The following is a 13,945-nucleotide window of genomic DNA, read 5'->3' as shown; positions in this document are numbered from 1 at the left end:
GCCACAGCGTGCATTGATGTGCCATCCTGGATGAGCTGCACTACCTGATCAACTTCTGTGGGTTGGAGACACCTCATGCTACCTCTAGTGGTGAGGACACTGGCAAAATGCAAAAGGGACCAAAAATCATCCAGAAAGGACGAGGACAGAGAAATGGTCTGTGGTCACCACCTGCAGAACCGTTCCTTTATAGGGTTGTCTTGATAATTGCCTCATTTCCACCTGTTGTTTGTTCCATTTGCACAACAGCAGGTGAAGTTGATTCACAATCAGTGTTGCTTCCTAACTGGACAGGTTGATTTCACAGAAGTGTGATTGACTTGAAGTTACATTGTGTTGTTTAAGTGTTCCCTTTATTTTTTTTTGAGCAGTGTAGTTCACTTTCATTCATTAAGTTTTTTTGAGACACAACACATTCATGAGAACATCATCTATTTTTTTCTTCTGGGTTTATTATTTATCACCTGAAGTAGCCAAAAAAGAAAAACAAATGTTAATACAGCATATCAGCTGTTTTTAATGTTTTTGACATGTTTTATAAATTTGAGTTATATTCCTAAAATAGGAGGGTAAGACAAATAATGAGTTTACATTGAAAAAATGTAAAATTCTTTAAAAATCTCAATTTGTATCTGAAATATACATTTTTAAAAGTTTGCCTTTTTTGTTAAAAAAAAAAACAACAATAAAATCCTTGAAAGGCAAGAAGGACTTGATAGTATACAGTAAACATGATAGACAAATTATTTATTTCGGGCATGAAAAGTGCACACATGTATGATCAGGGTCAAAAAAGGAGGCCCTCTGATGGAGGTCATGTGATGTAGTAAACAGAGTGATAAAGCCAGAGTAGGGGGAAGGTCAGGAGTACTTGGATAGAACAAACATAGGACTTCCCCCCAGTTGACCGGTGTTGGAGTCCAGCAAAAGACAGTGTAGAAAAGTACAAAACATAATGTAGTTAAGTATCATCAAGAAACTTATGTATGTAACGTTACTTTCATAAAAATACTTATTTTAACCTAAACTCTGATCTATTCCTAAACCTAACCATGTGGTTTTTGGTACCTAAACCTGATGCACATTCGTTTTCAGATCTCGGCTGGGCAAAACATGACACTGACACGATATCCTCTAGTGGACTGACAGGTGTATACATGCTATGGTGTGATATTGGGTTGCTTATTAATATAGAATTATTTTTGCAGTGTACTGAACCAATTAAACTGAATTTATTTTTCCATAGTTTGGGGACCTGTTTAAGTCCCCCCATTAGTACAGTGACACCTTCCTCCCCCTCCTCTCACACTCTGCCCTCCTCTTCCCATCAGTGGTTGAACAGCTCGACTAGGTTTGGAATAGCACCGGTGACCCTGGGGGCAAAAGTCTGCAGATCCTGTCATGGCCCCCCCTGAGCCCACTGTGCCCTGTGATTTATATATCTGCTCTGAATTTACAGCTTGCGAAATACTCTCCGTTAACAGCAGGACGAGAGAGGATGGAAAAGCAGGGTGGTGCGAACTGAAGGAATCATGGGCCTTTCCACTGGGACACAAATTTGTGTGAATATTTATTTGTATGTGTACCTAGAAGATATATTTAAAGTGTTACTGTACGTGTATACAATCATGTTTTATACTCTGTGTGTGTCAAATATTCTAAAAGTGTGTATTTATGTGTGTGTATGTCAGCGGCTGTACAATTGTGTTTTAATGTGAAGGTCCATGTGAATGACACATGTCTGCACTGTAAGTGCATATCTGTGTGTGTGTGTGTGTGTGTGTGTGTGTGTGTGTGTGTGTGTGTGTGTGTGTGTGTGTGTGTGTGTGTGTGTGTGTGTGTGTGTGTGTGTGTGTGTGTGTGTGTGTGTGTGTGTGTGTGTGTGTGTGTGTGAACATTCCCCACACAGAGCACCTGGTGCAGAGGAGAGCTTATAAATTCCCACGATAAGGAGAGGGGAAGTGTCACATAGCTGGGTGTCATTTTTTTAAGATGTGAGGAAATGCCGCCCAGCTTGATTTCCTTTTGAAATACAGCAACACTGAAAATACTGCTAGGTTTCCCATGCTGCGTAACATTTTTACTGAAGCTAAAGATGGTGGAAGATTCTGCGCGTGTCAGTCATCAATATCAAATCCAATCATTACTCACTGTTTTAATTTTACAGTTCTGATGCTCAGAGCTAATGAATCTATAACAGAGGTTAAAAACAATCTCTTTCATTAAATTCTTTGAGTTGTTACAGTTGTGTGTGAGCAAACAGTTTCAAATCTCACACTGTGCAGAAACAATTGTTTTTACATCCACCTGATATATGACGTTTCTAAATTCACTATAAGTTCTGTTTTGGTCTCAACCCAAAATATCTTTATCTTAAAGTAAATGGTATTAACAGTTAGTCAATAACTCTATATGCTCTGAGCTGCTGAGCAGGTACAGGGAAGCCCACGTAGAAAACAAAAGCTTAAGCAGTCAGTTTAGCTTCCACTGGAAATACAGTTGTACAATTTATGACTGTGACTTGTGGGCTGGAAAACAAGTCACTGAAAAAAAACTAAATCAAATTATTGCAAAATTTGCAATAATACTCTTTAAACCTCAAAGAGAGCTGCAGAGCTGTCTGATAATCTTCGGATTCAGCAGTACAGAAACACAATTTTTGCAATACAAACATTCATTGTTAATGTAAGAAATAGAATTGTTCTATTTCCAGTGACTCCCAAAACAACATGTTATATAAGTGTTTTTTGTACAATCAATATGACCCATACTTACTTGCACCTTAACGACATGATAGCTCATTTGCCAAAATGACATACGACCACTGGACAGTACCGGTGAGGGATGTATCAAGCCTTCATTGTTATGGTAACCATGCGGTCGCAGTTCAGTATAGGTTTCGGCACCAAAAATACTTGGTTAGGATAAGATCATGGTTTGGGTTCAAATAAATATGTTACTTAAATTAATTTATAATGTAAGTTAAAAAAGATATGTAAAAAAGCTAGTGTTGTTGCTAGTGAACTATGTCACTCTACGTCACCTGACTTCCTCCTTTGCTCCCGCCATAATAACTATGGAAACCACAGGTTCCAATACATGTAAATATGGGTCTCAATAAGCTGCTTGCACAGACAACCTACAGTATACGGTCATGTTTTAAGGAAGGATGACTGGGTTGAATGGGTTTAAAAGAAAATTGACTGCCTAAAAATAAAAGTACTAATGCTGGATAAGTGGAAAAAAAGAATCGATTGTGTTCTGAAGTATCTACCAACCAACAACCATTATAAGTGTGAGGCTATGTAAAGGCATGAATATATTAATTAATCACAAAATCTGATCTTCAGATACACGGGTGTTTTAACGTTTGCAATGTTGTAAAGCACAACCACAAAATCAACCCGATGGTTCGATGACAGCACGGTGAAACCGAACACTCTGATCCTGGCCTTGACTTTGTATTATGAAATCAAAAAGTTCAGTGATTTCTCAATATGTGATTCCTAAAATAACTCCTCCCCCAGTGATCTGCCTGGATGTCTCCGTACATAACTGCACTGCCACACAACCCTCCTGGTATTGATGACACTCTCCTATTAAAAGAGATGTTCCACACATAAGCTCCTCATTAATTGGTTGTCAGGAGAGATATTTTATCATTTCATTTTCCGGTCGAGTGAGACATGTAATCTCTAAATGAGACAGTTTATCAGAAGAGGTTTCTTCGTAAAGGATAGGTTTACATAATCTGTATTATTTGGATGAGTGGGGGCAGTGGGTGGGGGTGGAGTAGATCAGAGAGATCAGGGGCCACTGGAAAAGCAACCCTTCTCATTACAGCTAATTATAATGTACACCTGCACAGTTGTATGCAAATAACAGGCTCCACTCAGAGGAAGCAAGTCTGCCTCTTCTTTGTCCCCACATATTATAACACATATCGATGCGTCCTCTACCTGTTCAGTCTTTTGAAACTTGAGACCTGTGCACATTTGCTTCAATGTGATGTACAGTATCCGTGGGTACGTCCCACACTGGATAGTGCTGCACCTAATGGTTTACATCCACAGTCATGCTTTTATGATGCATAGTAGAGAGTAATTGCTGGACTCCACAGGGACTGTCTGCAACGCGGCTTTCTGTCTTTGTTTAACCCTAACTGCAATATGTAGACTGCAGCTTGCACTTGTATTGAATTGATATCGATGTATGAAATCAATCTTGCATTAACTTGTAGTGTTGGCATTTGTTTCCTTTTGTGGTTCTTGTTCTTGTTGTGAGTCCTTCTTAGCTTCTAAGATGCGGTCTTTTCTGGGACCATCTACACATAAACATTGTCTCATCATCATTGTCTCAAGTGTGTAACTACAATGGGCACATTTGACTTTAAAGAAAAATGCAGTCAGAATTTGCAAAAATTTCAAAATCTTTTACAGTTTCTTTGTATAAAAGATACTGACGTTTCTGTTCCCTGAGTGCATGCCAGCTAAAGGCTGAAACTATAAAATGCTAGAATCACACAACCCCAGAAGTACTGTGTTCAGCTGTTGGCCTGGAAACGGCTGCTGGTGATGTTTAGCAGAACCAGGGCTTCATGCTGATTTTAATGTCGCAGTACCTAATGTACCTGAAATGGGTTTTCCTTCATTTCCTCATTCGTAACCAGAAAAGACTCCACTTTTTTCCAATTATTTGAGAAATAAAGCAGAACTGGTGTTGAACAAGCTAAAAAGCTAAACCAACCCCAACAATCTATAGTAAATCTCTGAATGGGTCTCAAATGCATCTGTAAGTTTTATTAATAACAGAAATTTCAAGGAAATGGAAATCTCTTTCCGTACTTCCTGATGTTATTCAAATCATCTGGGGTTCAAAAGGGGGTCAAAGATACACAACTGGCTAAAGACAAGGCAAGACAAGATGTGGGCTGGGTGTTGTGGCATGGCGCATGTTGGTGTCGGAAATCGATCCTTTGCGGTGAAAGTAAGAGGTAAACAAACAAACAATTTTGCCGAATGTCATCGTCTCCCTGCTGGGTGTTTGTCGGTGGGGGTCAAAGGAGTAGAGGGGAAAACAGGAGTGGAAACGTCATAAATCAGAAAGATTTTAGAATCTGATGACAAACCTAATTCCTGTCTGAAAAGAGCCGAGCCGCCCCCCCCGCGACTGTCATCGAAGCTGGCCTATAAACATCGCAGCTGTCATCCAAGCTCGCCCGGACCGCGAAGGACATGCCATCGTGCCTCTCACATGCTCTTTCCGTGGGCCAATTCTGGACTGGAGGGGCCGGCGAATTCCACTTTGCATTTTGTCACATTCGGCCGGAGTGGGGGCTGAACCCAGACCCCAACAGTACCCCCCCCCCCCACACACACACACACACACACACACCACCACCCGCTATCCCCTGTCATGTCTGGCCATCTGTTGAAGGGCATTTACTCCTGCAAAATCACTTCATCCTTCTATCACTCCCAAAACAGTTTGTGAAGACTTAAAAAGGGAAATATGGGTGAGGGCGAGGGTGAGAGGTGGGGACAAGGGAGGGAGGGTGGTGAGTGGTTGAGAGGGGGGGGGGGTTGCAGCACACAGTGCTAAATGTTGTCACTGTGAAAGGTGAGTAGAGGAGCTTTAGAGGCCATTTTCCACTCAACGAATGCTCTCCCCACCACGCACATGCAAACACACGCTCCCACACACACAGGCAGCGGTAACTAGATAGCTCCCAGTGAGCCTGCACTGTAACCTATACAACTAAAGTTGGCAACACCCTCACTAGAGGTAAAAAAAAAAACAACAACAACTATAAAATTACACTGGGACATCCAGGCATTTAAGGAGCATGTCTCACTGTGCCAAAACTGTTGTGTTAACTTGAACCTAAAGCAAGTGAAACTGGGGATTGTTCAGAGGCACCAATAACTTGACTTTAATACCTGTTTCTGATTGGTGTTTTTTTCGACACCAATTTTTTTTAAATCCATCTCGTGAGGAAGAAAACTTTACTTTTCATGCAGGTTAGAAGGGAAGAGAGAAACCAGGTTATTTTCTGAAGCAACAATTTACAGACACCCCTTAAATGCATCAAGCTATCTGTAGACGCAACAATTTACTGATGTTCGTCACATGCTATTTGCAGATGCTAGCTCACTGTCTGTGCATTGAGAAGCCAAAAATGTTCTCCTTAAAGAGTGAAATGAAGCGTCCCAATGTAAGATTTACCCACATACCGTGGTTTTATCAAGGCGGGCAGGCAAATTAATGCTAAATACTGCGCCACTGACACTGATGAAATTTACTTCTGTAAACTTAACAAATAAGTAAAGTATTGAAATTTGGTGTCCAATGAAAAGGCATTATATGATTGTTGATGCTAACGAAGCTATTCAAGCAGTTTATAAAAGTTCATTACTTAGCCATAGATGAGAGCCTCTACTGCTGTATAGCACCTAGTTATCCTAGTTATGGGGTATGGCACCTTAGAGGTCCTGCTGACACTCATTGAAATATCAAATCCATTCAAATATTAGACCTCAAAGGGCAATGATTAAAACGATGTAATGTAATGTTCTGAGCGTTGCCAGAACAACAAATAATGCATTCTGCACATTGACATTTAAGATATGCTATGGTTAATATTTTTGGTAATTCACATTCAAATAAAGTAAATTAAAGGACAAATGACAATGTTCTGATGCCCCAGTTGGCAGGACAACATAATTTGTCTGTGCCTTCCAAAACCATTAAATCACTATTGAAAAATGTCTGTTTTAGTTGGATTTCAATTTAAAATCACGTAATTTAGTTTGTGCCAGAAGATAGCCAACATTGACTGAGACATTTTGTTTGTCCATCCACCCACCTCAGCATACTGTACATGGACCTTGTCACTCTAAATGCATGTCATCTGGCTTCCTCAGATGTCACTACAGTTATAATTAGTACAGCCACGACAGGCTTTTTCACTTGAATGTAAACATAAAATATGTAGTTTTTGTTCACTTGCAGAAAAGACTGATGCCCATTAGAGCTATTTCCAAACTATGGGGAAGTAGTTGAAGTCACCTTTTTGCAAAACAGGAAACATTATATCATCATAAACAAATGTAAGTTCATTGCCCAAAAATCCCAAATAAGATGATTCTTAAGTTTTGTTGTTGTTTTGATGCCCTTTACTGTAAAGGAGTGTTTTCCGACCAAAGAGGTTGAAATTCCTGACTAACTGCTGCCCTGAATTTCCCCTTCTTGGATGGTTTAGATATAAATGGCCACAACACATCATAAATAAGAAGAATGTCATAGAGCCTTCTTCCTGTATAATTAAATCAACGTGTTGTACTATATGTGATGCTAGAGAACGCCTGCATGTGTGCTCACCATATGCACCATTAGACACACACACACACACACACACACACACACACACACACACACACACACACACACACACACACACGCACACTCTGTCTTTGTCCCTACTTTCCTCACACACACAGTTGAACGTGTTGTATGAGTGAACATAAAACAGTTTCCGTATCTCTTAATAAAGAGGTTCACATCCAGCTGCTGGATTTATTGAACGCCATCAGCAATTATGGGAAGAGCCTCTGCGGCTGTTTGTATTTGGCTTTAGTTTTAAAAGAAACAGGCATTATTCATTTGTGACAAAATTAATTACTCACTAACCAGATTTTAACAAAGCATGTTTTAATGACACAATAATTGTTGTGTATTTTTTCACCATCACAATTACAATTAGAAATTCAAATTAAATCACAGATTCAAGTTGCAATTTGTTGATTTTGTTGGTTTTTTTCTGGTGTAGCATTACTTTTCATGATGTTGACACTAATCTGAATTCAGACTGTTGTTACTTCAAAATTATCCGCAGTTTGGTACACACCTTGGTTCATAAAAAACTTTACTCAACAGCGTCAATGTTAAAATAATTGTATTCTTTAAATGATACTAATGAGTATAGTCATTAATCAGTAATCAGTCCAGCTGCCTTGATATTTGTTCATTCCTTTATTGAAACACTCCAAATCCTGGGTTTTAATCAGTAGCATAATATGTTATTGGTTAAGTATTACCGGGCTAAATATGACGATGGAGTTTTACTTTTAAGAAAGGTACATTTGCGGTATGCTCGACTTCACCTTTACACAACCAAAACAGAGCATATATTGAGTGCGAAAATGATTCCTTCAACTTGAAAACTCCCAAAGACCTTGAAATGTGGTTGAAATTGAACTTTTTCCTGTTTTCTTGTTAGTTGGTTGTTTTGTTTGTTTGTACGGCGGCATTTTCTTTTATTGTATGTATGTAAAAATTATTTAAATACTCTTAGATATCATAAAACTGTATGGTTTCTGTTCAAGATGTTTTCCATCCTTCAAAAAGTTTCAAAAAGTGAAAGATGGTTTTTAATATCACTGCACCACAGCAGGTAGACTGTCACTAACCATAAACCAGTGGGTTGTTGCTGGTTAGGTTCCCCTAATGTTAAGTTTCTGCATGATGTCACTAAAATAGCAAGGTGGCAACAGAAAATATATTGTTGTATTGAGTTGGGCTTTGGACTTCAAGGACTGAACAATGAACAGGATGTTTATTACTTTGTAGACTCCGTAAGAACATATTATGTTGTGAATAATGTGAATCTCAATGGTTCCTGATATGTGTGTATAATTAAGTAGAATGTCAAAGTGTTGAAGGGGTTGATGTGTCTGACCATCTGCCCTTTGACCATAAACAGACCCACAAAACACTTCCCAAAACTCATTTAGCTTGAATAGGAACTCATCTGTCAACACCTTTTGCCTCTGTAGCCAAAACAGTGATTATCTCAATCACTGCGGCTGTGACTCATGGAGATACCAGAAACACAGCAGAGAGAGAATTGAGTCCAGAGCCGAGAGGCAGGCAGGGAGAGGAGCAGCGCTGAGGGCCTGCCCTGCTCTCTGGTTCCCTCCACCACAGGCTCCATTGTCATTTTCAGGAAGGCGATCACAGTAATAGTCTTGTAATTGGCTTTAAGTGGATTAGGTGGCAGGCAGGGCAAAGCAGCTCTGGCCAGAAACGTGCAGTCCAAACACAACCTGTTGCCCAGGCGGGGACTGAGTGTGAGGTCTCAATCTGGACAACAGACATGGCGGCTTGCAGTGTGTGTCCGAGTCACTGTTCATAACAAAGCCTATTACTCCAGCCTATGCTTCTTGCTGAGTCACTTCTGAAGATTTTGTTAAATAGCCAATAAGAGCACACCTGTGTACACTAAACTGTCAGTTTACTGAAACACCACATGGCAACCACTTTGTTTAGCTTCTGTTTAGCAACTACACTGTGGACCAGAAGATCAAAAGTAAAAAAAAAAAAAAAAAAAGGTTTTATAAAATTCTTTAGATCATCTGAGAGCATGTCATATGATGATATTATTATCGAGTTCGGTCTTGACAGGAGTAATATGGACTTTTTAGCATACAAAGCTAAAACACAATGCTGTGAAGAGTTATCAGGGAAATTAACACTTCTGTGGTAGTTAAGATGGAGTTAAGTGGATCAAAAAGTTTCAGGATTGTTACTGTTGTGTACACAGAGTGCAGCACTGTGATGTGCACAGAGCAGAAGAAAGCTATAACCTTTGTGAGTTGGTATTCTAAGTTAGATCGCTTCATCAAAACCATCACCATTTATGTGACACTGGTACCTATGCATTTTCAATTTTAACATGGACCTCAAATGTTAGCAGAGAGCACACATCAAATTTCTGGGGGAACAGAAAGAAGTCACGGAGCCCACGCCAGTGAGTCGGGGTGATGGGGAGTGACGATTGTGTTGTTGGGTGCGTTGCCATGTTGGCGAACCAAAGTGAGAGTTGAAGTCATTTGCTTTGAATGTTTTGCCTCACACGCCTCAGAACGTCACAGCAAAACTCAGTGTTGACAGTTTAAGCCTGGGGGACAAATTGATGGTGCACAACTTTACATTACAACACATCCGGTTGTGCTCCTGACCTGACGCCCTTTCGTATTAACCCAACTTTCCTGCACATATATGAATTTTATTGTATTATATTAATTTATTATAAAAAAAATTAAAAAAAAAACTATGAATATGTAACACCAAAGCATTTGGCTAATGAATTACTCTTTCTTGCTCTGATGAAGGTAAAACATCGGAGTAACAGTGCCTTCGTAATAGTTTACAGCTCATTTTGATCAGGCTCTGTCACACCATTAAGAAGTAAATGAATAAACTACAAGGATTAACACTTAATTTAATGTAAACTAAAGTGATTCACACAACTGTGTTGTGCAGGCCAAACGTCACAGTCCTTCCACTGGGACTTTACTTGTGGTTGTAAATTTAACTTGGCGTTCCTTTATGGAGCAGGTGTGAGGGATTAGGCTGACAGGAGTGTTCACAAACTGTACATGTTGTGAGACATCTGAACTTGAACTCTTTCACACTCAGATCGACTCACATACTGATGTGCATGAAGACCGCCGCAGGTTAAAGATACATTATTCACTGTTCACTATACATGTTAAAGGACAGTTATGGAAACATTGGCAACTTTGTAGCACCATGACAACAGACGTTGCTCACAAACATTATGGTAGATAGACATAAATTATATAGATTGAGAGAGAGATACTGATAAAGAAGTGTGTCAGCTCCTTGTTCTTTCACCACCTGACATCTTTACTAAGAGGTGCCGCTGGTGGCGACAATCTGCCTGCTGAAACCTTTACAGTTTCCTTTAAAAGTTGAAGGAACGCTGCAGATGTAAGCTGAGTATCCACCTGTCTGCGTATCCATATAATGAACTCCTGAAAAGCTGGGAACAGAGTCATGAGTCTAAGCTTCCATAACCTGTTTTTCGCATCCAAAACTAATTGTTGCATCAATATGTTTCAGCAGAGATTCGCAAATATTATAATTGAAGTTTGTGAACGGCCATTATGAAGCCTCGAGTTTTGATTTCGGACGGCACCATCTTGCTAGTTCGGAGCGCTTCGGAGCTGGAAGTGACCATATTTGGAGGTCAAAGCATTTTCGCATCTGCCTCATTTTTCAGACACAGAAGCTACGTCCACTCTTATATATAGTCAATGACTGAGACAGAATTTGCAACAATTCCTTTTTCAAAACAAGCACTTGTTGTCTAGAATATAAATAAGATTCTATAAATAATCTTCACTCCACAACACACCCACAAAGTGCCCACAAGCAAAGTGTTCTGATCGAGAATGCAAAGAAGTTGTCTTTGATTTACACGGAGCTTACAGCTCCCGTATACTCTCACTCCATGGACTGTTTGCTATTGTGTGTCCACGTATGAATACTGAAACTTAATGCTGAAGCCACTCACACAGTACATTCACCCACAGCCAGCCTTTGCCTTCCAGTTGTGCATTTCAGGGACTTAAAAGAGGGTTTGGCCGAGTTCAAGCAGTTGTTCAGTGTAAGTTTTTGACACAGGTTTCAGGATCTCTCTGAACATGTGCAGCCACTCCGAATTCCAGCAGGCGAAAGAGAGAGGACCCCGGCTTCCTGTTTTCCTCTCTCAGCGCACGTCGCAATGTGACCCAGCCAAGCTGCTGGGCAGCACAATGAGCGCGGGTGTGATTCAGCTTTCAACAGGCGTGTTACCAAGGATTACCGCAGCGTTGTTTAATAGTGTTATCCGGACCACAATAGAATGTTGGTTTATCAGCGTAATAAGTCAGACACTTTGCTCACTGACGGCTTCAGAAATGTCACCGTGAAATTTCTGCGAATATGTCCCTGGCCTCTGCCCAGTCAGTGCAGGTGAGGTCCATGAGAGAGTGCAGCTGCCACCCTCAAACTTGCATTCAGACACGCACTAGCAGGCATGTATGGCCCCCATAGATAGATTGATGGTGGGGGGGGGGGACCAAGAGCTGCATGGCTGTCCTGAAATCAGGCCAGCCTTAAAACAGCGGACACGCTCTCGAGACCTCAGTCGTGGTAACATTTTATGTGACAAGCATTATAAAGGTGATTTATAGAACGCATGTGTGTGGGGCTGAATATTTTCCAGAATATTTAGCCGGGGGTATTAGCTCTGCTTTTTTCAAATCTGAATGGTTGTTCGCATCGTCCCTTACATTGACCGTTAAACAAACTTCCTGTGAAAGTAATGAGCGTAGCGAATGGAAAACCCTGACTACCCTCTCAGAGGACCTGACAAGGACAAAGCAGGCACGCCGTTCCAGGCACACACTTCTAAGCATTGTTTTTATAAGACGGCCTTTAATGTATGGCACTGACCTCTGGCTTGTTCTCTTTTGTACTCTTACATTCAGAACAAACCTGGGACCTAGAGACAATACTACCTGCCAGTCCAAAGGTTGCATGTAAAATGCATGCAGATCCAAGTGAGTGAAGCTTAATGGAAGCAGTGTGACTTATCAATCACTCTATGATTTACTCAAATTACTTTGAAACGCTGTTTTGCTTGTCTGAACATTTCTTGTGTCATGCTGTGAGTACAGTGAAACCTACAGGCAGTATTTCACTGCATCAAAAGTTCAGCTTTTGGAATATTTAGGAAGCACATCTGATGTGTTATCTTTTCATTAATTTCCATCTGAACCAAAAATATTTATAGATGTTTAGAATCAGTGTGTCACTGGACAGTAAGACCCCATATGACTTAAGACAGCATACGTTCTGCTTTAATAGCTATGGTGCCAGAGTTGCCGTCTATTCCAAATTTACATGCAGTGTAATAGGAAATATGCTGGAAATAGAATGATGAAGGAAAGATATACATTTACATCAAAATCTCTTTGACCATCACTCCCATTCCCGCTTCTAAAAAAAAAAAACGATGAAAAATGTAATCACACAAATAGAAAATGTTACACTGAAGAAGTTGTAAATCCTGAACTCGTATTTTATTTTCAGCTGTTGACATGGTCAGATATTGTCTGAGGGGAGAAAATTAAACTGTTCTTAATTTTCAATTCTTGTGCCTGAGGCCTGGACACACCTGTTTCACTGTATCTAGCCCCACAGTACAGCCATCACGAGTTGTCCCTCCCCTCTTATCATCCCACCAGCCAGCATCTGTGTGCTGCAGTTTTTGGAGTGAATGTCTGCATTGTAAAAATGAACTGTATTTTTTTATACAGTGGAAGAAGCACAGACGAGGGTTGCAACCGTATGAGTTTTTCACAGTGTGAAAATATCACAGGAGCATTATTAATAATATAGTCATCAAACTGTGATTTAAATAAAGTTTTATCCACTATTATGATCTCTCCTTTATTGAATTAAGTTTTTGTTAAGTATTTGCTTATTAGATAAGTTACATGTTATAAAACTAACGTCAACAAATTAACGGCCATGTGGGAGGACTGTTGTTGTTGTCTGTCAATATAGTGATTATTATAATAATAATTATTATTATTGTTTAACAGCACAATGCCCTGCTCTAACTGGTATGACCTAAATTAATCATAAGTGACTTATTTTTGTGCTGAGCAAGTGTATTTCTTCCTTTCACCACAAACGTTGCCACGTCGAGTGATATCACACCTTCTTCTTGGAGCTCTCAAAGACCTCAGACTTTCATAGAGAGATATTCCCAGTTCGACAGGCGTTCAGGTGGTTTCTCCCACTCAGAGGTCGGAACTTTCCCACTTCCCAGTTGCTTATGAACACACCATAACATTGGGTGTCCAAGTTGTAAGAAATACATTCTAGATTTGATGGGATGAGATCCACAGGACAGGTGGAGGTTCCTACACATGGGAGAACTGTAACAGGGCCAGGGCGTTAGAACAATTGACTCAATAGCATCAATATCACGACTCATCACAGGCATAATTGCAGGTGTTATGAACTATGTAACCTGGACGATTAGCTTTCAGAATGTGATTGTTGGCACTACTCTACAACTGGTAAA

Source organism: Brachyistius frenatus, unplaced genomic scaffold (assembly GCF_029030835.1).
Source record: "Brachyistius frenatus isolate BFR_SWC_R1_liver_20210118 unplaced genomic scaffold, ASM2903083v1 Contig_118, whole genome shotgun sequence".
NCBI classification, from domain to species: Eukaryota; Metazoa; Chordata; class Actinopteri; family Embiotocidae; genus Brachyistius; species Brachyistius frenatus.
Note: the sequence above shows the minus strand (reverse complement) of the source record.